This window comes from Haemorhous mexicanus, chromosome 3 (genome assembly GCF_027477595.1).
Source record: "Haemorhous mexicanus isolate bHaeMex1 chromosome 3, bHaeMex1.pri, whole genome shotgun sequence".
NCBI classification, from domain to species: Eukaryota; Metazoa; Chordata; class Aves; order Passeriformes; family Fringillidae; genus Haemorhous; species Haemorhous mexicanus.
This window is the reverse complement of record NC_082343.1, coordinates 54,818,051-54,834,838: the sequence shown is the minus strand read 5'-3', so window position 1 is coordinate 54,834,838 and position 16,788 is coordinate 54,818,051. Positions and strand designations below refer to the sequence as shown.

The following is a 16,788-nucleotide window of genomic DNA, read 5'->3' as shown; positions in this document are numbered from 1 at the left end:
ACGCGATCTCGGCGAGGCGAGGGGGTGGAGGGGCCGGGGGAGGGAGAGAAAGGAAGCGGAGGGAGGGGAGGGGGCAGGAGGATCCCGCGTCCTCGGAGGAAATTCTCAGGCCGGGAGGACGCGCGGCTTGCGCACGGCAAGTCGGGACTGGCTCTCCTGGGAGTTCCCTCGGCGGGGAGGGGGAGGGGAGCGGCGATCTCCGCCGGCGGGGAGAGGCCGCGGCTTCGCCCTGCGAGGCCCTGCCTCCTCGGTGCGCGCCCTCCCCAGCGCGGAGCTCCCGCGGCTCCCGCCCCGCGCAGCTCCCAGGGCGGGCAGCGCCCAGCACCGCGCCCGGGAGCGCTCCCGCCGCCGCGCGGGGGGACCCGGTGACGTCACGGGCGGCGCGCTCCCCGCGCTCGCTCCGCGCTCGCCGCCCTGTAACTTCTGTTCTGGGAAGTGGTGCCAGGAATAGCCCGGCGGAGCCGCCTGCAGCGCGGAGCGCTCCCTCCCGCCGCGGCCAGGGCGGGCTGCGGCTCCCGGGCCTCCGCCTCTCCCCCGTGCAACACCAGCCCCTCTGCCACTGTCAGGGAGATGGTGATGAGCCTTTCCAAAAAGAGGGAGAGGAATGACCTGCCTTAAGATAAACGCGTGAAGCGGGCGCCCCTTGGCCGCTGGAATATCTCTGTCTGTCTTTATATATAAAGAAGCGCCGCGAGCCGCCTCACTCCGGGCGAGCCCTTAGCAAAGGAGCAACACGAGCGCCCGGCGGGATCAGCAGCAGCAGCAACAACAACAACAAGGGCACCGGGAGGGCTTCCCTCCTTCCTCCTCGGTGATTTCCCAGGTGAGCAGCACCGGCTGCTGCGGGCAGCCCCCTCCTCCCTGCCCGCCGCTCATTCCCTGTCACCGGCACCAGCTGACAGCCGCGCCGGGGCGGCGGGGCTCGGGTGCGGGGCGCCGCGGGGCTGGGGTCGGGCCGCGGCAGGCAGGGCGCTCAGCGGAGCGGGGGGGGGGGTCTGTGGCCGGCGCTCCGAGTGCCGCCCGGGGCGGCGGGGGTAAATGGAGGGCAAGGCGGCGGGAGGGCGCCGGCGGGGGAAGCCGGCGGGGCTGTAAAACCGCCGGACCGGTAAGTCACCTCTGTGGCCGCGGCTCCGGGCGCTGGCAGGCACCGGCACCGTCCCTGGGGCACCACGGCCGGCGGCCCTTTCCGCTGAGCCGGCGCAGGAGGGGGGACACGGCGGGGACAGGCCTTTGTCGGTGACACGCCGTTAGGAAATGTGGGGAATACCCGGCTTGTAAGTGTATGCAGATGAGGAGAAGGCTGCCTTGCGTAATCCCCTCCTGCGGCGGGGAATGGGCATGGTCACCGCCGGGGAGAGGCGCCCGCGGGGGGGCCGACCCGACGGGGCACTCAGCGCGGCCTCCGGCGCCCCGGGAGCGGATGGGGGGGCTCCAAGGCAGGGGGGCGCCCGGGGCCACCCGGCGCGGCGGAGGGAAGGACGCCGGAGGTAGCGGAGGGAGGGGACGTGCCCCGGCTGCCAGCGCGTCCCCGCGGGGGTGCCGGACACGGGGGAAGTGCGTGTGTGTGCGGGGACACCCGGCACCGCGCCGGGGTGCGTGTGCGCGCTGCGCCGCGGTGACTGTTCCCTGAAGTGGGTGGGACGTTGGCCCGTTCCGGGAATGTTCCATGACGTGTAAACGCCACAGGAAGGGGGTTAACGAGGGGCTCGGCCGGGGCCGCCGCCGGGTCCCTCCCTTTCTCCCTCCCTCTGTCCCCCCCGCCCGCCGGCGGGGCTGCCGCGGGGGCCGGCGGGGGCACGATCCCTTATGTAATGCGGGGTACGTGTGCGGCCGGCGGGGATTATGTAAGCGGCACATCCGCGCCTGTCGCATAGGATATCGCATAGGATACACCACCGCACGCCGGCTCCGCGCCGGGAGGCGGGCAGGGGCGGCGAGATGCCCCGCCGCGTCCCCGCCGTGTCCCCGTCGTCGGGGTCAAGCGGCGGGGGGGAGGCGGGGGAAAGCCCCGGGTTATCCCGGGTCATGCCCCGTAGCCTGCCCCGACCTTCCTGCCGGGGGCTGGCGCGCCGCACGGCCTTCCCTCGTGAGAGGGAGCCCGAGGCGGAGGGGACGGAGGGTGGTGATGTCCGGGCTCCCGGCGCTGGGTGTCCCCAAGAACTCCGGCCCGAGGGTGGGGAAGCCGGGGGGAGCCCCCGCCGCCCCAGCGCGCCTGGCCCGGGGTCCCGGCCGGCCGCCGGCCAGCACATCTTGTCTCCCTGGGCAGGCGGCCGGGGCTCGCCCCGGGACAACGATAAACCTCCTCAGAGCTTAATTTCCCGGAAAAGGGTTCTGTTTTTCTTATTAGTTGGCACTAATGATCAACCTTTTTTTTTTTTAGTGTTTTTTTTTTTTTTTATATGATAGTTGCAGAAATGAAACTTCTCCTGAAACACTAAAGAGTTGGGGTTTTTTAGGCAATAATTCTTAAAATCCTTTTTAAAGTAAAGTAATCGAAATACTAATGAGTTTCAGCAGAACTATTTGGCAAAGTAGTTTCTCTTGTCTCATTTTAAAGTGAAGCCTGCTTTAATATTAAATCTGTCTGGGTTTGTACATTATTAAATAATAGAGGGGGCACTAAACGTTTTGTGCTGACTTAGTCAAGGGTGTCACTTTTTCTTTATTTTTTTCTTCTAATGAATTTATACTGAGAGCTATTACGAAAGAAGTAAACAAAGTGGTCAGGGTGGCAGAAGAGAAACATTGCTGGCTAGGTCTCTATTTCTCTGCTTCCCGGAGCTGCGGGCGTGTGTTCGTGCAGCTCCCAGCGCAAGGGGGCTCCGGTCATCGTCGTCAGGAGTTCTGGGGACACCGGGTAATTGGAGTAATTGCTAGATTAAAGGAACTACTGGTCTAACGAGGTACAAATTCAGTGGGCCCAGTTTTAAATTCTGTTGTTGTTGTGGATTACCACTGACTACCAGAGGAATTTGATCCTCAGGTTATCAGAACACGGTGTGGAATCCTCAATATTTTGGTAGTGAAGATGATATACAGACGTGCTGAAAAAGTGCATCTGTTTTTCAAAGATAGGAGAGTCTCAGCCTGTTGGATTTGCAGCACGTGGACGTACTTAGATAGAAGCAGTATATCCTGGGGTTTGCATTTATTTACATTTAGATGTTAAATCTTTCCTGATCCTTCCTCTCAGGAGATATTTCTGAAACTTCAGGTATGGATTATCTGAAACTTTCTTCATTTTTTTTTTTTTGCTTTGTCTCATTTCTCAAAAAGTTAAGTGTTGTAGAATAGGCTGAGAGGGTTTTTTCATGGGAGTTTTAAGTACTACTGTCATCTGCAAACATATTGAAGATTGCTGTGGTTTTCAGCTGTGCAAAGGCAGCAGTGATACAGTTCAAAATCAGCGTGTCATTACTTACGTTGTTCAAACAATCCGCATTTTCAATGCTTTGTATCTGTTTTGTTGATGTTATTTTCCAATGGCTGTTGGGCATAACAGTTCTGTATGTCCTGACTGAGGTGACTTCTTAAAACCTTACCGCTATGGATTAGGATAGAATCGAGCAGCACTTGTCTCAAAGCACAAATGTAGAGGACTTTTAATTGTGTATCTAAGTCCAATTGTGTGGCAACAGTGCAGAATGCTTCTTTATAAAGGCAGATTATTAGATTCTCAAGTGACTAGATTGCCTCATATGTGCGATCTGTTTACAAACCTTCTTGTTACTATGAAGACAAAACAGAGATCCATATGCATTCATGTGGTCCTTGCTGAATAATGGTACATGTGTCTACTTGAGTGTTTGGCAGTATATCATATTTAGTTTATGTGGTGGCACCCTACAAGGCTATTCTTTTTTGACTTTTAACTATTTCTAATACTATTGGCTGTATTTAGTTGTGTGAGCAAATTTATGACTGTGGTCTGCATGTTGGTAAATAAGCTGAACATTTTTAAAGCAGGACATTTGTTGTTGAGCATTTTGCCAAACTTCTTTGCTTATTCATTTATTTAGGTGCTTTTAAAAAAAGAATAAAGGTGAATTTGATTTAAACAGAAGTGAAAGTAATGAGTACCATTTTGTAGGTTTCTCTGCTCATCCTTTTTGGTCAACAGCAGGGGCAGTTACTGTTACTGCTTTTGTAGTTTAACCATATTGGGTAAGGTAGTGGGAATATAGGAGCTGTGTGCCTGGCAGAAGTGGTTTACTTAGTGAAATACTGCAATACTTACCCATCAAAGAGAAAAATGCTTGCTATTTAAGAGTATTCCTGTGTACAAGTCATAGTAATGTATAAGTCACAGTAATATGACTTGGGTTATGAAATACGGCTTACCATCCTTCAAATTTATAATAAGCTGTGGTTGGTTATACTGATAGTTACCTGTACAGCTCAGCAAGTACTACCTGCTTATAGTTTATTCTGCCTAAGGATTGCAGGTAAATTGCCAGAGCTGAGTACTGGCTTCCTCTGTCCCATCATGAATCAGGCCCATGAAAAGTTGGTTCTTCATGTCAGTGGTCTTCACACAGAGTAAAGAGAAGATGTTTTATCCGTTTTCCCTCAGACTGTCAGTATGTGGGTTTAAATTATTGGTCCTCCAAGCAGGAGGAATGCATAATTATTCTTACAGGTTAAAGGCTTCAGGAAGAGTTAATTGTTGATACTTTTGGGAGTTGAACAGGAGTGTTGAGTGCAGAGGCTGCATACCTTTGTTATTTGAAAAAGGTCCGATAAGTTACGAGGAAACTGCTTTAAAAATTCTTTTTTTTTTTTAAAGAGGCAGGTTAATTTTCTCAAGATTTCTTAAACAGCATCTCTGAAGTACTATGCTACAGATTAAATATTTTTAAAGTTATTTGGCTTTCTTCTGTTGTTTAACCATTTGTTTGAGATTTTTTTTGTTTGGTTGGGAGCTTTGGTTTTTGTTTTTTCTTTTTTTTTTTCCCCTTCAGTAGAATATCTAGCAGTTGCTAAAAAAGTGAAGAAACAGCAAGGGGAAGTGTAAGCTAGATGGAAAATAGAGAATGGTATTTTTCACACATTCAGTCAGTAATTTGGGATGCTACATTTAAATAAAGCAGCACAGAATTATGGTAGAACAATGAAAGTTTCAAGCTGGTTGTGCCATTCTGATACGAAATAGCAGCTTTGTACAGCCTTGTTTCTCTTCTGGGTACTTAAAAATTTTTGTAAGACTTTGCAATGACTCTCCTATTTCAGCAGAAAATATTAAAAAGCAGTTCATTGCAGCAATATTTTTAATTCTCAAGTGAAATTGGGACTTGTGGAAATGCTGGTCTGACAGCCTGAGAGAAAAAATCCACTGTAAATAGAAATATTAGAAGTCTTTCCATGACAACCATGACAACCTGTTTAGACTTCAAGAATCATTAATGAAATTAAAGACTATATTAATGTCTGGAAACGTCTAGGGTTTTTAAATTTTTTTTTCTTTTTACTAAAATAGCAAGTGGGAGGTATCACGGACATCTTATTTCACCATTCTGCTTTGTTCATGAATTAAACAATTGGCTTTAGCCTCCCTACTCATTTGTAGTAGGTTGTCCCCAGTAAGCTTTGTCCCTGAGAACTCTCTTTCCCAAAGCTATGAGCCTGGAAAAAGTACAGGAGAATATAGGTAGGGGGAACAATCTTATACAGTGTTTCAAAATCCCCAGTGTAGAATAAGACATTAAAGTACCATATGCAATTTTGGCTGTCAGGAATCACTTGCCTTTTTTTATTGTCTTGTGATTAAATTCTTGCCATCATTGATTTGGTCTAAACATAAAAGCTTCTTCTTGCTCTGAGGAAGTATTGTGGATTTTGGGTGCTTGTTTTCATTTGTCTTCCAGGCACATTCTGTACATCTGGAAGATGGTCACTCTGTTCTCTGTATGCCAGGGTAACAGCAGTGGGGTGTGGACCACTCTGGTTTTGGTTACAGTATTGCTTATGTTTCTGTATTTCCTTGTTCTGCCCTGGATGTGTCTCTTTTACTGTTTTTTGAACCTGGATATTGCCTTTTACTTGAATAAGCAAAAACCTGTGCATGCTTTTTCCCCCCTTCACTTTCTCTGGATGGGAGTCTCAGGGCATACCTACCCAAAAGTGTACCACTGGAGTGGTTTTCTGACAGTAATGCAGTGCATAAATATGGATTTAATTATCTGATGTAAATTCCCCTGGTACATGGTGATACTGATATCACCAGTTTGTATAGTGATCATGTCTCCTTTTTCTGAGTTTGTTGATGCACATTCTATTGCTGTCAGTGTACACTTGGTCTCAGCAGAAAAGTTCCTTCTAAGTATGACATGGCAACCACAAGTCATGTAATAATGTAGTAAGTAATGAGTTTATGGCCACTTGATGTACACATGGGTTTGTTTTGTTGCACCTCAATTTGTGTTTTACAGAAAATTATTTTCTTGTTTTTCTGGTTTTTTTTTTCTGTTAGTTGATAGTTCTGCCTTAATACACTTACAGAGCCTGAAAAATGCAACTCATGTACAAGAAATTTGATCCTGCACACCCAAAAAAAAAATAGTAAAGAATACATCTGTTCTTAAATGTGGAAGTTCACTTAATTGCAACTAAAGTAACTCGTAATAAACTGCTGCAGCTCTGGCTAAAATCTTTGATTTATGTAAGTTGCAAAAAAGGCGGGGAAAAGAATGTACAGGTTTTTTTTTTGAAAGGCTTAGCTTAATTGCTGTTGTGTTATACTGGAGAAATTCAAGGTTTGACTGCTACAGAAAGTTTCTCTTTCAGGTAGTAGCTTATTGGAGATTTCATACAAAGAAAAGCAGTTAGGTAATTTGCATGTATAGTTCAGTTTAATAGAACAGTGAAAACTAGAGGAGGGAACGGGAATTGAAATTACAGTGGCAGGTGACGTTTTAAAAGTAATGCAATAAAGTAGAGTTTGACCCTCTTCATAAGAAAATACTCAAAAAAAAAGGAAGCGGAAAAGTTCCAAGTTGTTTTCTGTAATTTATGGTGAAGTTTAGACTTTTGTGGCTACAGAGAGTAGTATTGCTAAAGAAATGTAAAAAGCTGAAAGAAAGTTCTAACTGCACAGTGTAAGATATAAAACATCAGAGAATTTTGTTGAAATAATATTATTTATTGGGCAGGTTTTCCATAGACCAACATCTGTGCTTAGGCAGAAAGGAGTTCAAAGTTTAAAAAAATCTAATGGCACAGGATCAGGGTTATCAAAATTAGTCTTAGTAGACTAATAAGACTAATGGGGTTTTGTTACATGTTGGTGTGGGGTTTTTTTTGTTTTTGTTTATTTTAGTAAGATAAAAGTCCCAGTTCTCTGTATTTATGTATTTTGTGTTTGTGGCTTGCATTAAAACAAAACATGTGTAGTGTGTCAAGAAAGAATAGTATGAAATAATAACAGAGGTTACCCTTCCTTGACAACAAGATGTGACACTATTTAGTTAGAGCAAAAACTATTCACTTTAGACCAAAGTCAGTATTCAGCAGAGACGTGAGTTGCTGGCATCTATTGCCAGTCTCACAGGTCAGTGTAGTTCATTTTGTGTGTAGCGTGCTTACAAAAGTTCTAGAAGTATGTGGAGTTTTATGTTGCTTGTCTCTCAAAGACAGCTAAAATAAATAGTTCAGTTAGCTGAAAAATAGTATCCTTATTTGCTCTTAACTGTTGTCAATTTTTCTGAGGACTGGATGTGATTTTCTTTCTTCCTGCACAAGCCTTAGCAATGGAAGAGACGCCCTAGAGCATCGTGCAGGCCCGTGGTTCACTGACACCTCTGCATGCTGACAGTGTTCAGCTGAGTCCTGTGTGGCACCTGTGAAACACTGATTCATCTTGAGGGCTGAACTTCTAAAACTGCTTTGTTAATGTTTTAGAAAAGAAAATCAAGTTCAATTCATGGTCTTCTGTAACAATAGAAATGGATAATTTTTGACTTTTTCCCATTTAAAATCAGTTATGTTTATGAATGCAATTTCTGAAACTGTTTATGAAAAGCCTTTTAAGTGCATTTCTCTGAAGTAAAATAGTTTCTTAGGAAAAAGGCATTTATCTTTGGCAGGACATTCACAGACTCCTACAGCCAAATTCCCCGTCCTGTGTAAGTCAATAAAAGTTTCTACAGTTTGGTAAAAATTGGATTAAACTATCAAATATGAGACTATAAAGTTGGACATCTTCCTGCTGTCTTGATATGATAATCTGTTTTGATCACCAGGTGTGGCTGTAATACTAGGCTCTTTGAGTAAAGAGATTTTGCTTTAAAATCTCTTCAAAGCTATGTGAATTTAATTTCTTCCAACATTCTTAGTAAATTTGTGTCAAACAAAACTTGCAGTCTGTTCCATTATTTTATGCTTGGTCCTGCAATAGTAGCAAAATCCCTTTAAAAGTTAGTGAATATTTTCACAGAGCTGCTTGGCTAGAATATTTGATTTCTTAAGGTTTAAATAATGGATAAGCTACATGTATTTAATTTGTGAGGTACAGTTGAATTTTGATACAGGCTTAGCAAGATGTTACTGATACATCTGAAGAAATTTGTGGTAAGTGTAAGGGTAGGAGTCGTTTATATAATACACTTAGGAGGAAATGATGTTAGTGAAATACAAACTGACAGAAAGGTATTTGTCTAGAGTGATACCAAATGCAGTGTTGCTACCTCTGCAGTTGGTTTTTATGGTGGAAAATGTTGGGATCAAGAGGACAGTGAAGTTGGTTCTGTCATGTTTGATATGTAATATATTTTTAATCTCTGATTTACCTGATTACTAATTAAGTACACAAATTGTGCTCATCTTTGACCTAATTTATTGTAGTGAGTAATGTTAATTATTGGTGAAGAACTTTATAGTCAGGCGTGCATTAGTCAAACTACTACATGATTTGGAGTAATTAGTAGGGCAATTTTGAGTCAGCTATTTTTTTTCTAAGCAAGTAAGGTTGTAAATTGGAGCTGATATTCAGTAGTATGACAGCGCCTTTATTTGGTCTGACAGGACTTTGGTCTGTGAAATGTGGGGAGGCAAAAGGATGACATACAATATGTTCATTTTCTCTGCTTTGTTTTTTAGCTCAGCTCATATAGTTGTTCAGTGATTCTATTAAATTAGTGATCTCTTAATGGAAAAAAAATCAACCACTCTGTTTATTACCTATGAACAGGCTTGAAGGAGAGGTGAGAAAATAATGGAGAAGGGAATGAAACATAGCAGGTCTTGCAAATTTTTCTTTTGGAGCAAGGACAGGATGTGTTTACATGTCACCTTGGAAATGCTTGTTTTGCTTCTGGGTTGTACAGATTTCCTCATGCAAGGCTGACAGACCCAAACCCTCCATGGTGGGAGGCTGGACTGGGCACATTCACTTATAAAAGATGAGTGTACAGGAAGAACCTTTGCTTTAGTTTTGGTGTATATCCTCTGTGTGATGCTTTATAGTGGTGTGTCTGGGGTCTTGGCTCATTCTTCTGTAGGAGCAGTGAAGTAGCTTGCAGTAGATGTACCCTGACTTCCCTTCCCCTGCTCCCCAGATCAGCCTGTGCATGCCAGGAAAGAGAAACACACATGGGCCGATGGAGTTCCTTTATGCACTCCTCTTCAAAACTTCAGTGTAGCTTATTTTCCACAAATGGAGTCAATATGAGAGAGACCTTTTAATTTTCTTTCTCACTCACATCATTATTAATTATAGAAGGAAACAGGGATGTTAAATACACAGTTTTGGATGTATGCTGGTTGAGGATGAGGCTTTGAGGGGAAGATCAGTAAGATGGGGATGGGAGGTTTGAATGTGATTGACAGTGGATTATAATTGCTTACTGGAAGTTATTTTTAGCAGGTCAAGTGTCCCTCTAACCTACAGAATTTTAGTAATACAGTTTTTAGAATCCCTGTCCCTTCTCAAGTCATACCAGCATGTGTTGCTGAGTAACTAAGATCCTGTGGAAGGCACATTCAAGGGCACAGTGGTAACATACTCTAACTTCCAACTTCGACGTCTCCACAGGTAGCTTGCACACAGAATATGATGCTTCTTATCTTGCTCAGTGCTTGAAGGTATTTGTTTTTACATTTGCTTATGCATGGTTTTGATTTAATTTCTTTGCAGTATCATTTAATCCCCATAGTTCAACCCACTTAACTAGCAAGCAGGGGAATAAATGAAACTAATTTTGATTTTCTTTTTCTCAGTCAAGTGGGTTGTCTGGTGAGCCAAAAGCATAATAAATACATTTGATGGCTGTTTACAGATTCACACACTAAAAAACAGCCATGTTTCAGTTTTCTTGCCTAATTCAGTGTCACATGCAGGTGATGGGATTATACTTGTCTTTTTATCTCAGCTAAAAATGCATTTTTTTGGCTCCTGCTTTGATGATTTCCCATAAAAATGAACATATTACAGCAGAAAATGGAGAGGGTTTGCCACATTGTGTAAAGAAATATTTAAGAATGCGTGTCTAAGTATATACACCTAGACTCATGTGCATATATGTGATCATAGCTTTTACCTCTAGTCATGTCCTATCTCCTTCATAGAACAATATAACTGGAATAATTTCATGAGAGCTCATGCTTGGACATCTGGCTTGTTGGTCACTGGTAGGAAGATTTCTCCTGGATTCCATGTAGGTTCAACTTCTGCTGTTGGTTAACTATCAAAGAAAATATTTTAAATAAATAAATTTATTTGAATTATTAATGTATGACTGTTAGCATTTATTTCACAAATGTCTATACAGATGCATATACACAGACACATTTTGTTGAAAGGTGAAAAACATTAATTGTTCTCAGTGAGGAACTGCGGTGGTCTCACTTTGGTGAGTGTGTATCAGAGTCAGTCTGCCCAGGGTATCTTTCTGAAGTGTTATCCACTGTTCCTGGTGCTCTGCTGCCAGGGGGATGCAGCAGGATCAGTAAGTGAGCATGGCCCCTGTTAGCTGTTAGGTGACTGACTCAGCCAAGGCCATGTCTTGTTGGACCCCATAAAGATGTTTGCCTTTAAGCTGAAGCACTTTGAATTCCTTTTACATCCTCATGTTTCTGAAGGATGCAGTCACATCACTCTGTCTGCTCAGAAGGTGGACGGGTCATTCCCCAGGCCCTGTCATCAATGGTGCCTTAGCACACTTTCCTTGAGCAGGGTGCTCTCTGAGCCTTGCTGCTCTGGTGGGACGCCCACCTCCCCACTGTGGCTGAGCTGGTGCTGCCAGCTCTCTCGGTGCTAGGAAAGTGACCAGAAAGTCAATCCATGAGCAGACTAACCATGCAAATAGATGGTGGAAATCAAAGCTATCCTAAAAAGCATCGTGCCCACATGGATCTTGTTGCTGGAGTTTCACTTTCTCTGGAGCCAGCACAAAACCGTCTTGCCCTCATCTCACAGTTTTCTAATCAGTGCCCCATATCTGAGAAGATGACACCAAACTGTGCCTGGCATGGTTTGTGACACTATGTGAACTGCCTCGACTCCTGTGAATATAATGAAAATTCTGTCATTTGGGATTGAGTCCTGACCAATAAAAGTGCAGAATGGGAAGTTATTGATTTTGATTTTTTTTCATGAGGCCAGGATTTTGCCATCAGCTGTAGATAGGACTTGTACTGCTGAAATAGTGCTCCTCGTGACTGCCCCAGCCTATAAATGGAAACCTTCAGCATGCAAGGTTTGCTTTTCATTGAATATAGTAACACTAGGTGAGACTGTTGGAAAAACTGTCTGCATGGAATCAGCCTCTGGATACTTCAGGCAGAGAAGACCTACAGCGAAAGGCACTCTCAACAGAAATTATCTTTGCGTTGCAAGATGGTATAAGGTATTTTAGAAAAAAAAAATTATGCATTATGTACCCCAAGGTGCTTTCATTGTGATTTGAATATTAAGTACATGAAGTTGGAGGTGAAAGTGTTGCAACTGACTGTTTTACAGCTGTGGTTTTAGCTTTTTTTGGTTATTTGTACTTATAACCCAGCTGAAAAAGAAACTTGCTTGGAGCCGGGGCTGTATCTTGTCCTGTGTGCTTCTCTCCCCAATGAAATCCCATTATTTGGTTTTGGAATGATTAGGTGTGAGAAACTTGCATTTAATTTCAGTTTGTGTATTATGACCTGTTTTATTTTTATTTTTTTAATGAGGTCTGATGCCTGCTTATTTCAAGTGGCATAATTTCAAAGGTTTTTTGGTGGGTTTTTTTTCGTCTGTTTCTGGTATGGTTCAGTGTAAAAAGAAAGATAAAGCAATCTATACAAAAGGTTTGCATGGTTCTATTGTCATGTTTCATTTTGGTGTATTTCACCTGCCCTATGTATCTGCTTCTCCATCTGTAGCCCAGTAGCACCAAAGTGAATTAGGTTATCCTTGATAATGGAGTTTTTCTTTGCAGTTCCCCATGTTTGAATGTAATTTAAAATAAAATCTTGCACATCATCTGATGGGTGGATTAGAGGGGAGATGAGCTTTTTTTTTTTTTTTTTAAACAGTATAAACAAAATAAAAAAGGAAGAGGAAAAAAAGCCTAGTTCAACGAAAGCTTATGACATGGTTCTAGAATGTATAACCCTGGGCAAAAAGGGCCAGTAGTTCTTGAGTAACCTAATTGTTTGATAAGGATCCTTGCCTGTTTAAGTTGTTGGTTGTTGGAAATACTCCATTTCTAAATTTGTGCCTTATTGCATACCCTAAGGTATGTGTACAACCCACTGTAATTGCACAGTTTATTATTTTATTAATGAGAGCTATGATAATTTGCTGGCTCACAAATTCCCTCCAGTCTGGGTAGGGTCTCCTAATTGCCCAGGGTTCTGTGATTCCATCATTTGTTCTGGGGTTGGTGACAGGGAACACAAGCAGATTCTCTGTAAGTGTGGTTTACAAAGCTCAGACCCTGCCCTAAAGCCTGTGTTTGGTGTGATAATGCAACCAAAGTCTGGAAAGGCCGGATACGTTTTTTAGCACACACATCATGAATAACAATAGAAGCGGCAGAAGGAAATTCTTGCTACATAATCCTGAGTACCTGAGACTTTGCCAGCTGGAAGGAGAGGGCTGCACACCTTGGCCTTCTTAACCATAACAGAGCACCCCTTAGCACTTCTTTGATCTGGGTCTCTCCTGCCTGCCTCCTTGCCCAAGTGGCTGGAAGACGCACACTTTATTTGCTGTAAGGCACACAACAGTGAGCAAGCACCTGGCATGCAGCAGCAGCTCCAGCTTTTCCTGTGCCTCAGGGGCAGCAGGCGTACTAGGGTGCCTGTTCCCATGTTCTGGAAGCTATTTCTGTTTGCTGATCCTAGATCCACGGTACAAGAGAAGGGAGCAGCAGCAGTGGAGGTGTGGTCTGTGGAGTAGACGGGGAAATCCAGTTTACTGTGTCTGTAACTCTGGAGACAAAACTTTCCCGTAAAAACCCGTAGTGAAACACCACATCCTCAAACAGCCAGTGCTTGCTCCGCAGCACGGCCCAGCTTTCCTGGCACGCTGTGAACCTCTGACCCTGGGGTTGCTCCATCTGGGGAGCTCTCTGAGGACCTTGTGGCAGCTCGGGTAACCCCAGCCCACAGCACGGGGGGATGGCGATTCCCACTGAGCGTATCACAGGCTGCCTCCTTACTGTGGTGGCTGGTACAGTGCTCCACAGCTTCTGAAACTGCTCATTACAGAACTTGGCTTTTCTACAAGGGCTTTTCTTAGCTGTAGCCCCTGTGGCTTGATGCAGCATGCTTTTCTGGAGGAACAGATGGTATATTGCGTAGAAAGTTACTGTATTTTTGTATCACTGGTTTGTATTTATTTATATTGCTCTTCATCTTCCTCCCTTTTTTTTAAGGTGTGCATATAGGCCAAGTGCAGAACTTGGAATCAGTACTAGGTTTGCCTTGGGTATATTCAGCTTGATATTTGTGTAGGAGTGCAGTGTTTTACACTGAGTAGGGTGTGCTCTCTGCAGTTTTAGGGAATGGATTTTCATCGTTTGGATTGGAACTAGTTCAAAATACTGCAAGGGGAAAAAAGCATTTTCCCCTTCAAAGTAAGAAGACCTTCAAAAGAAAAAGTCAATATCTTCTTAAACAAGTTTTGTACTCACTGAGGTACCGTTTACTTTTTTAAGTCAGTAGATGTGTTTTCTGTATCTAATCTTTGTTTTTGTAATTGATATCATCTGGTCAATTTGAGTGAAAATGCTATTCCCATAAGAAAAATATTTATTCTAAATATTATTGTTGCCTAGGATCTTGTTGAATTAATGGGATACAGAAGCAGTCAAGTTGATTTGATATTTTTAAAGTTTTTTAAAGTGTTTTCTCTTTGTTTCCATGAAGGCAGTTAAATAAGTATTTTAGCAATCGATTTTGGTTTCTGGAAATTAGGTTACTTATTGTTGAAAACTTCAGGTTCCTGCATGTGGGTTTCAGATCTGCTTTGTCTTGATTAGACATATGAAATAAAATATGAATACTTGATACAACAAACTGAGGGCTTGCCTTTTCCCCCACTTAGCTTCCAGGACTTAATGTGTTTTGCCCAAAGAATCTCCATGAGCCATTGCTTATAAAAGATAGTTACAATCACAGGGTTTTGGTACCACTTAGCCAAATCACTTCATATATGAACTTCGAATGTGAATATAGATATATATTTAGATGTCTACATATTGTTTTGTATCTATACACTCACATGTGCACAAGTGTTTTTGTAAATGTGTATAGAGACACCACAGACACAAATACACTCTCACACTTTGTCTCTGTGGACACTCACACACATCTGCCCTATATGGGATCATCCCATTTCAAGTTTAATGTTTTCATCCTAAACCAAATCCTTGCCATATAATTGGAATGTTCCTCTTGGCAATGTAGCATTTTCCCAGTAGCTTCTGAATGGGAGGGAGGCTGCTCGTCCCTGTGCCTGAAGACCCCCTCGGGTACCTGGCATGAGAGACCAGTGCTGGTGGCAGTGTCCTGCTGGGGCAGGAGAGCATGGCATGGGGCAGCTGAGTGCAGTAAATGAGGAGACAAAATGGTGGGGAATACTTTGGGCATTTCTAGTTGCTGCCACTGCTTTGGTGGTTGGATAGTGCCCTTCAGCAATGGGCAGAAGGGCACTCTCCTGCATTCTGTACTGCTTATTTAGGCTGAACACCAGGTTCACAGTGAAAAATAATCCGTCCCTGCCCCCATTTCTGTGTTTTGCCACACATATTTTGAAGATAAATAATGAGCTGCTATCAGGTATTTTGGCAGCTTGGACTTTGTCATCTTTGCCTTGTTTTCATTATAAAATTGGTGCAGGATACTTTAATTATCTGCTTGTAGGATCGTTTGAGAGAATTCACTTAGTGATGTGACAATTCAACAACAAAAAAATTCAAGACAATTGCTTTTCCACTTGCCCTTCTCTTCAAATGGAAGTGAAAGAATTATAAAAACCTTGCCCATAATTTGAATTCCCAAGTGATACACTATAGTGGCTTTGTTAGAAGTTGTGCGGAGGGGCTGTAAAGGGTAAAAGTGTAACTGAGTTTGTGGGGATCACTAAAGGTGTTAGATACTTTGTAAGTAGACAACTTTAAGAGTGGTTTTCCACATGTATTTGTACCTACCACAACCAATACCTGCTCTGGAGTGAAAAGGTAAGTGTTTTCTTCAGCGTAGCCAGGGCACTGCTAGTGAGATCAGGTCACAGGTTGCATCTGTCTCTTTGCTGTAAGCTTCAACCATTTCATGAATAAAACCCAATACAACACATACAGCTCTTTTAAAAATATTAGGGTCATATTTGGATATTGCAGAGACCATATTCCACTTTCTCACCTCAAACCATGGCAGAGATGGCTTAATACTCTTTGTGTACTAATGGAACAGTAAGATGTAATTACATGAAAATTAACTCTGAGGACATGGATGGGTGTGTGAATCCACTGCTGTTCCTTGTTTTATTCTGTGTTCATTAGCAGACACTCTGTTGCAACAGGCAGCCGTAGATGTGTGGCAAAAGCCTGTTGTGATATGATGTGGTGGTGCCTGGTCGTTACGCAGCCTGGCCCCGTGCTGCTGCTGTGCCCTGCACCAGCTGTCTCAGTATGGTCAGAAGTACAAATTGTTGGTGCATTTCCTTCATTCTTGGACGTGAGTCTAAAAATAGTTGGCCGAGTTTGTTCTGAGTGAGCGCGGTACCAAGTGGTTGGATTTCAGAAAGTCGAATGGCTTTTATGCGTGTTGTTTAGGATGCTGTGCCCAGTGGAAACTTTCTTACAGTACTTTTGAAGGTTCACCCCCTTTGTCCTTCTTTCTGGTGATTGTCACTACTTACAGCCACTGATCTGTATAATATGGGCTGGATTCTGTTCCAGCAACCACAGTTTTAAGGGTGAGATTCTGATCACTTTGCTCTGACTGGGCTAATCCAAACTGTCTTCACTGCCTGTGTACTGCAAATCATTGTCAACACCAAAGACTAATTTCTCTGCTTATTTTTTTATATTGAAAAGAGTCCTGATTTTTAGTGCCAGATTGACAACCTTCAGGATTAGGTTTTCAAGCTAGTGTCAGAACAAGAAGCAGTAGAGGTTTTTTCATGCTACCTACCTGGCAATGAATCCTAGAGATAAGTTACCTTTGAAAAATTTACCTTTAAAGGAAAGGGTAGAAAACAACCAAACCAGCTCATATCCTTGTAGAATAATGTGTTTGAAAATATATCCAAAGTGTTTAGTAAAATACTATATCTGACCTTATTTTAGTAAAATGATCAGTTTTGGTTAG

The 16,788-nt window shown here is 43.5% G+C and overlaps 1 protein-coding gene across 8 annotated transcripts in view; it reads left to right on the top strand.

The window, feature by feature from the left end:
* Window positions 1-377: 377 nt before the first annotated feature.
* Window positions 378-16,788, top strand: part of HIVEP2 (HIVEP zinc finger 2) — a 136,891-nt gene continuing 120,480 nt past the window's right edge. For 6 of the 8 annotated variants that reach the window (XM_059841873.1, XM_059841866.1, XM_059841872.1 and 3 more), the window contains exon 1: window positions 378-823. The gene's annotated coding sequence lies outside the window, so the exon portion shown is untranslated. Of the gene's footprint in view, window positions 824-1,705; window positions 1,819-16,788 lie in introns of those variants that run through there. The other 2 variants (XM_059841871.1, XM_059841870.1) reach the window with 1 other exon arrangement.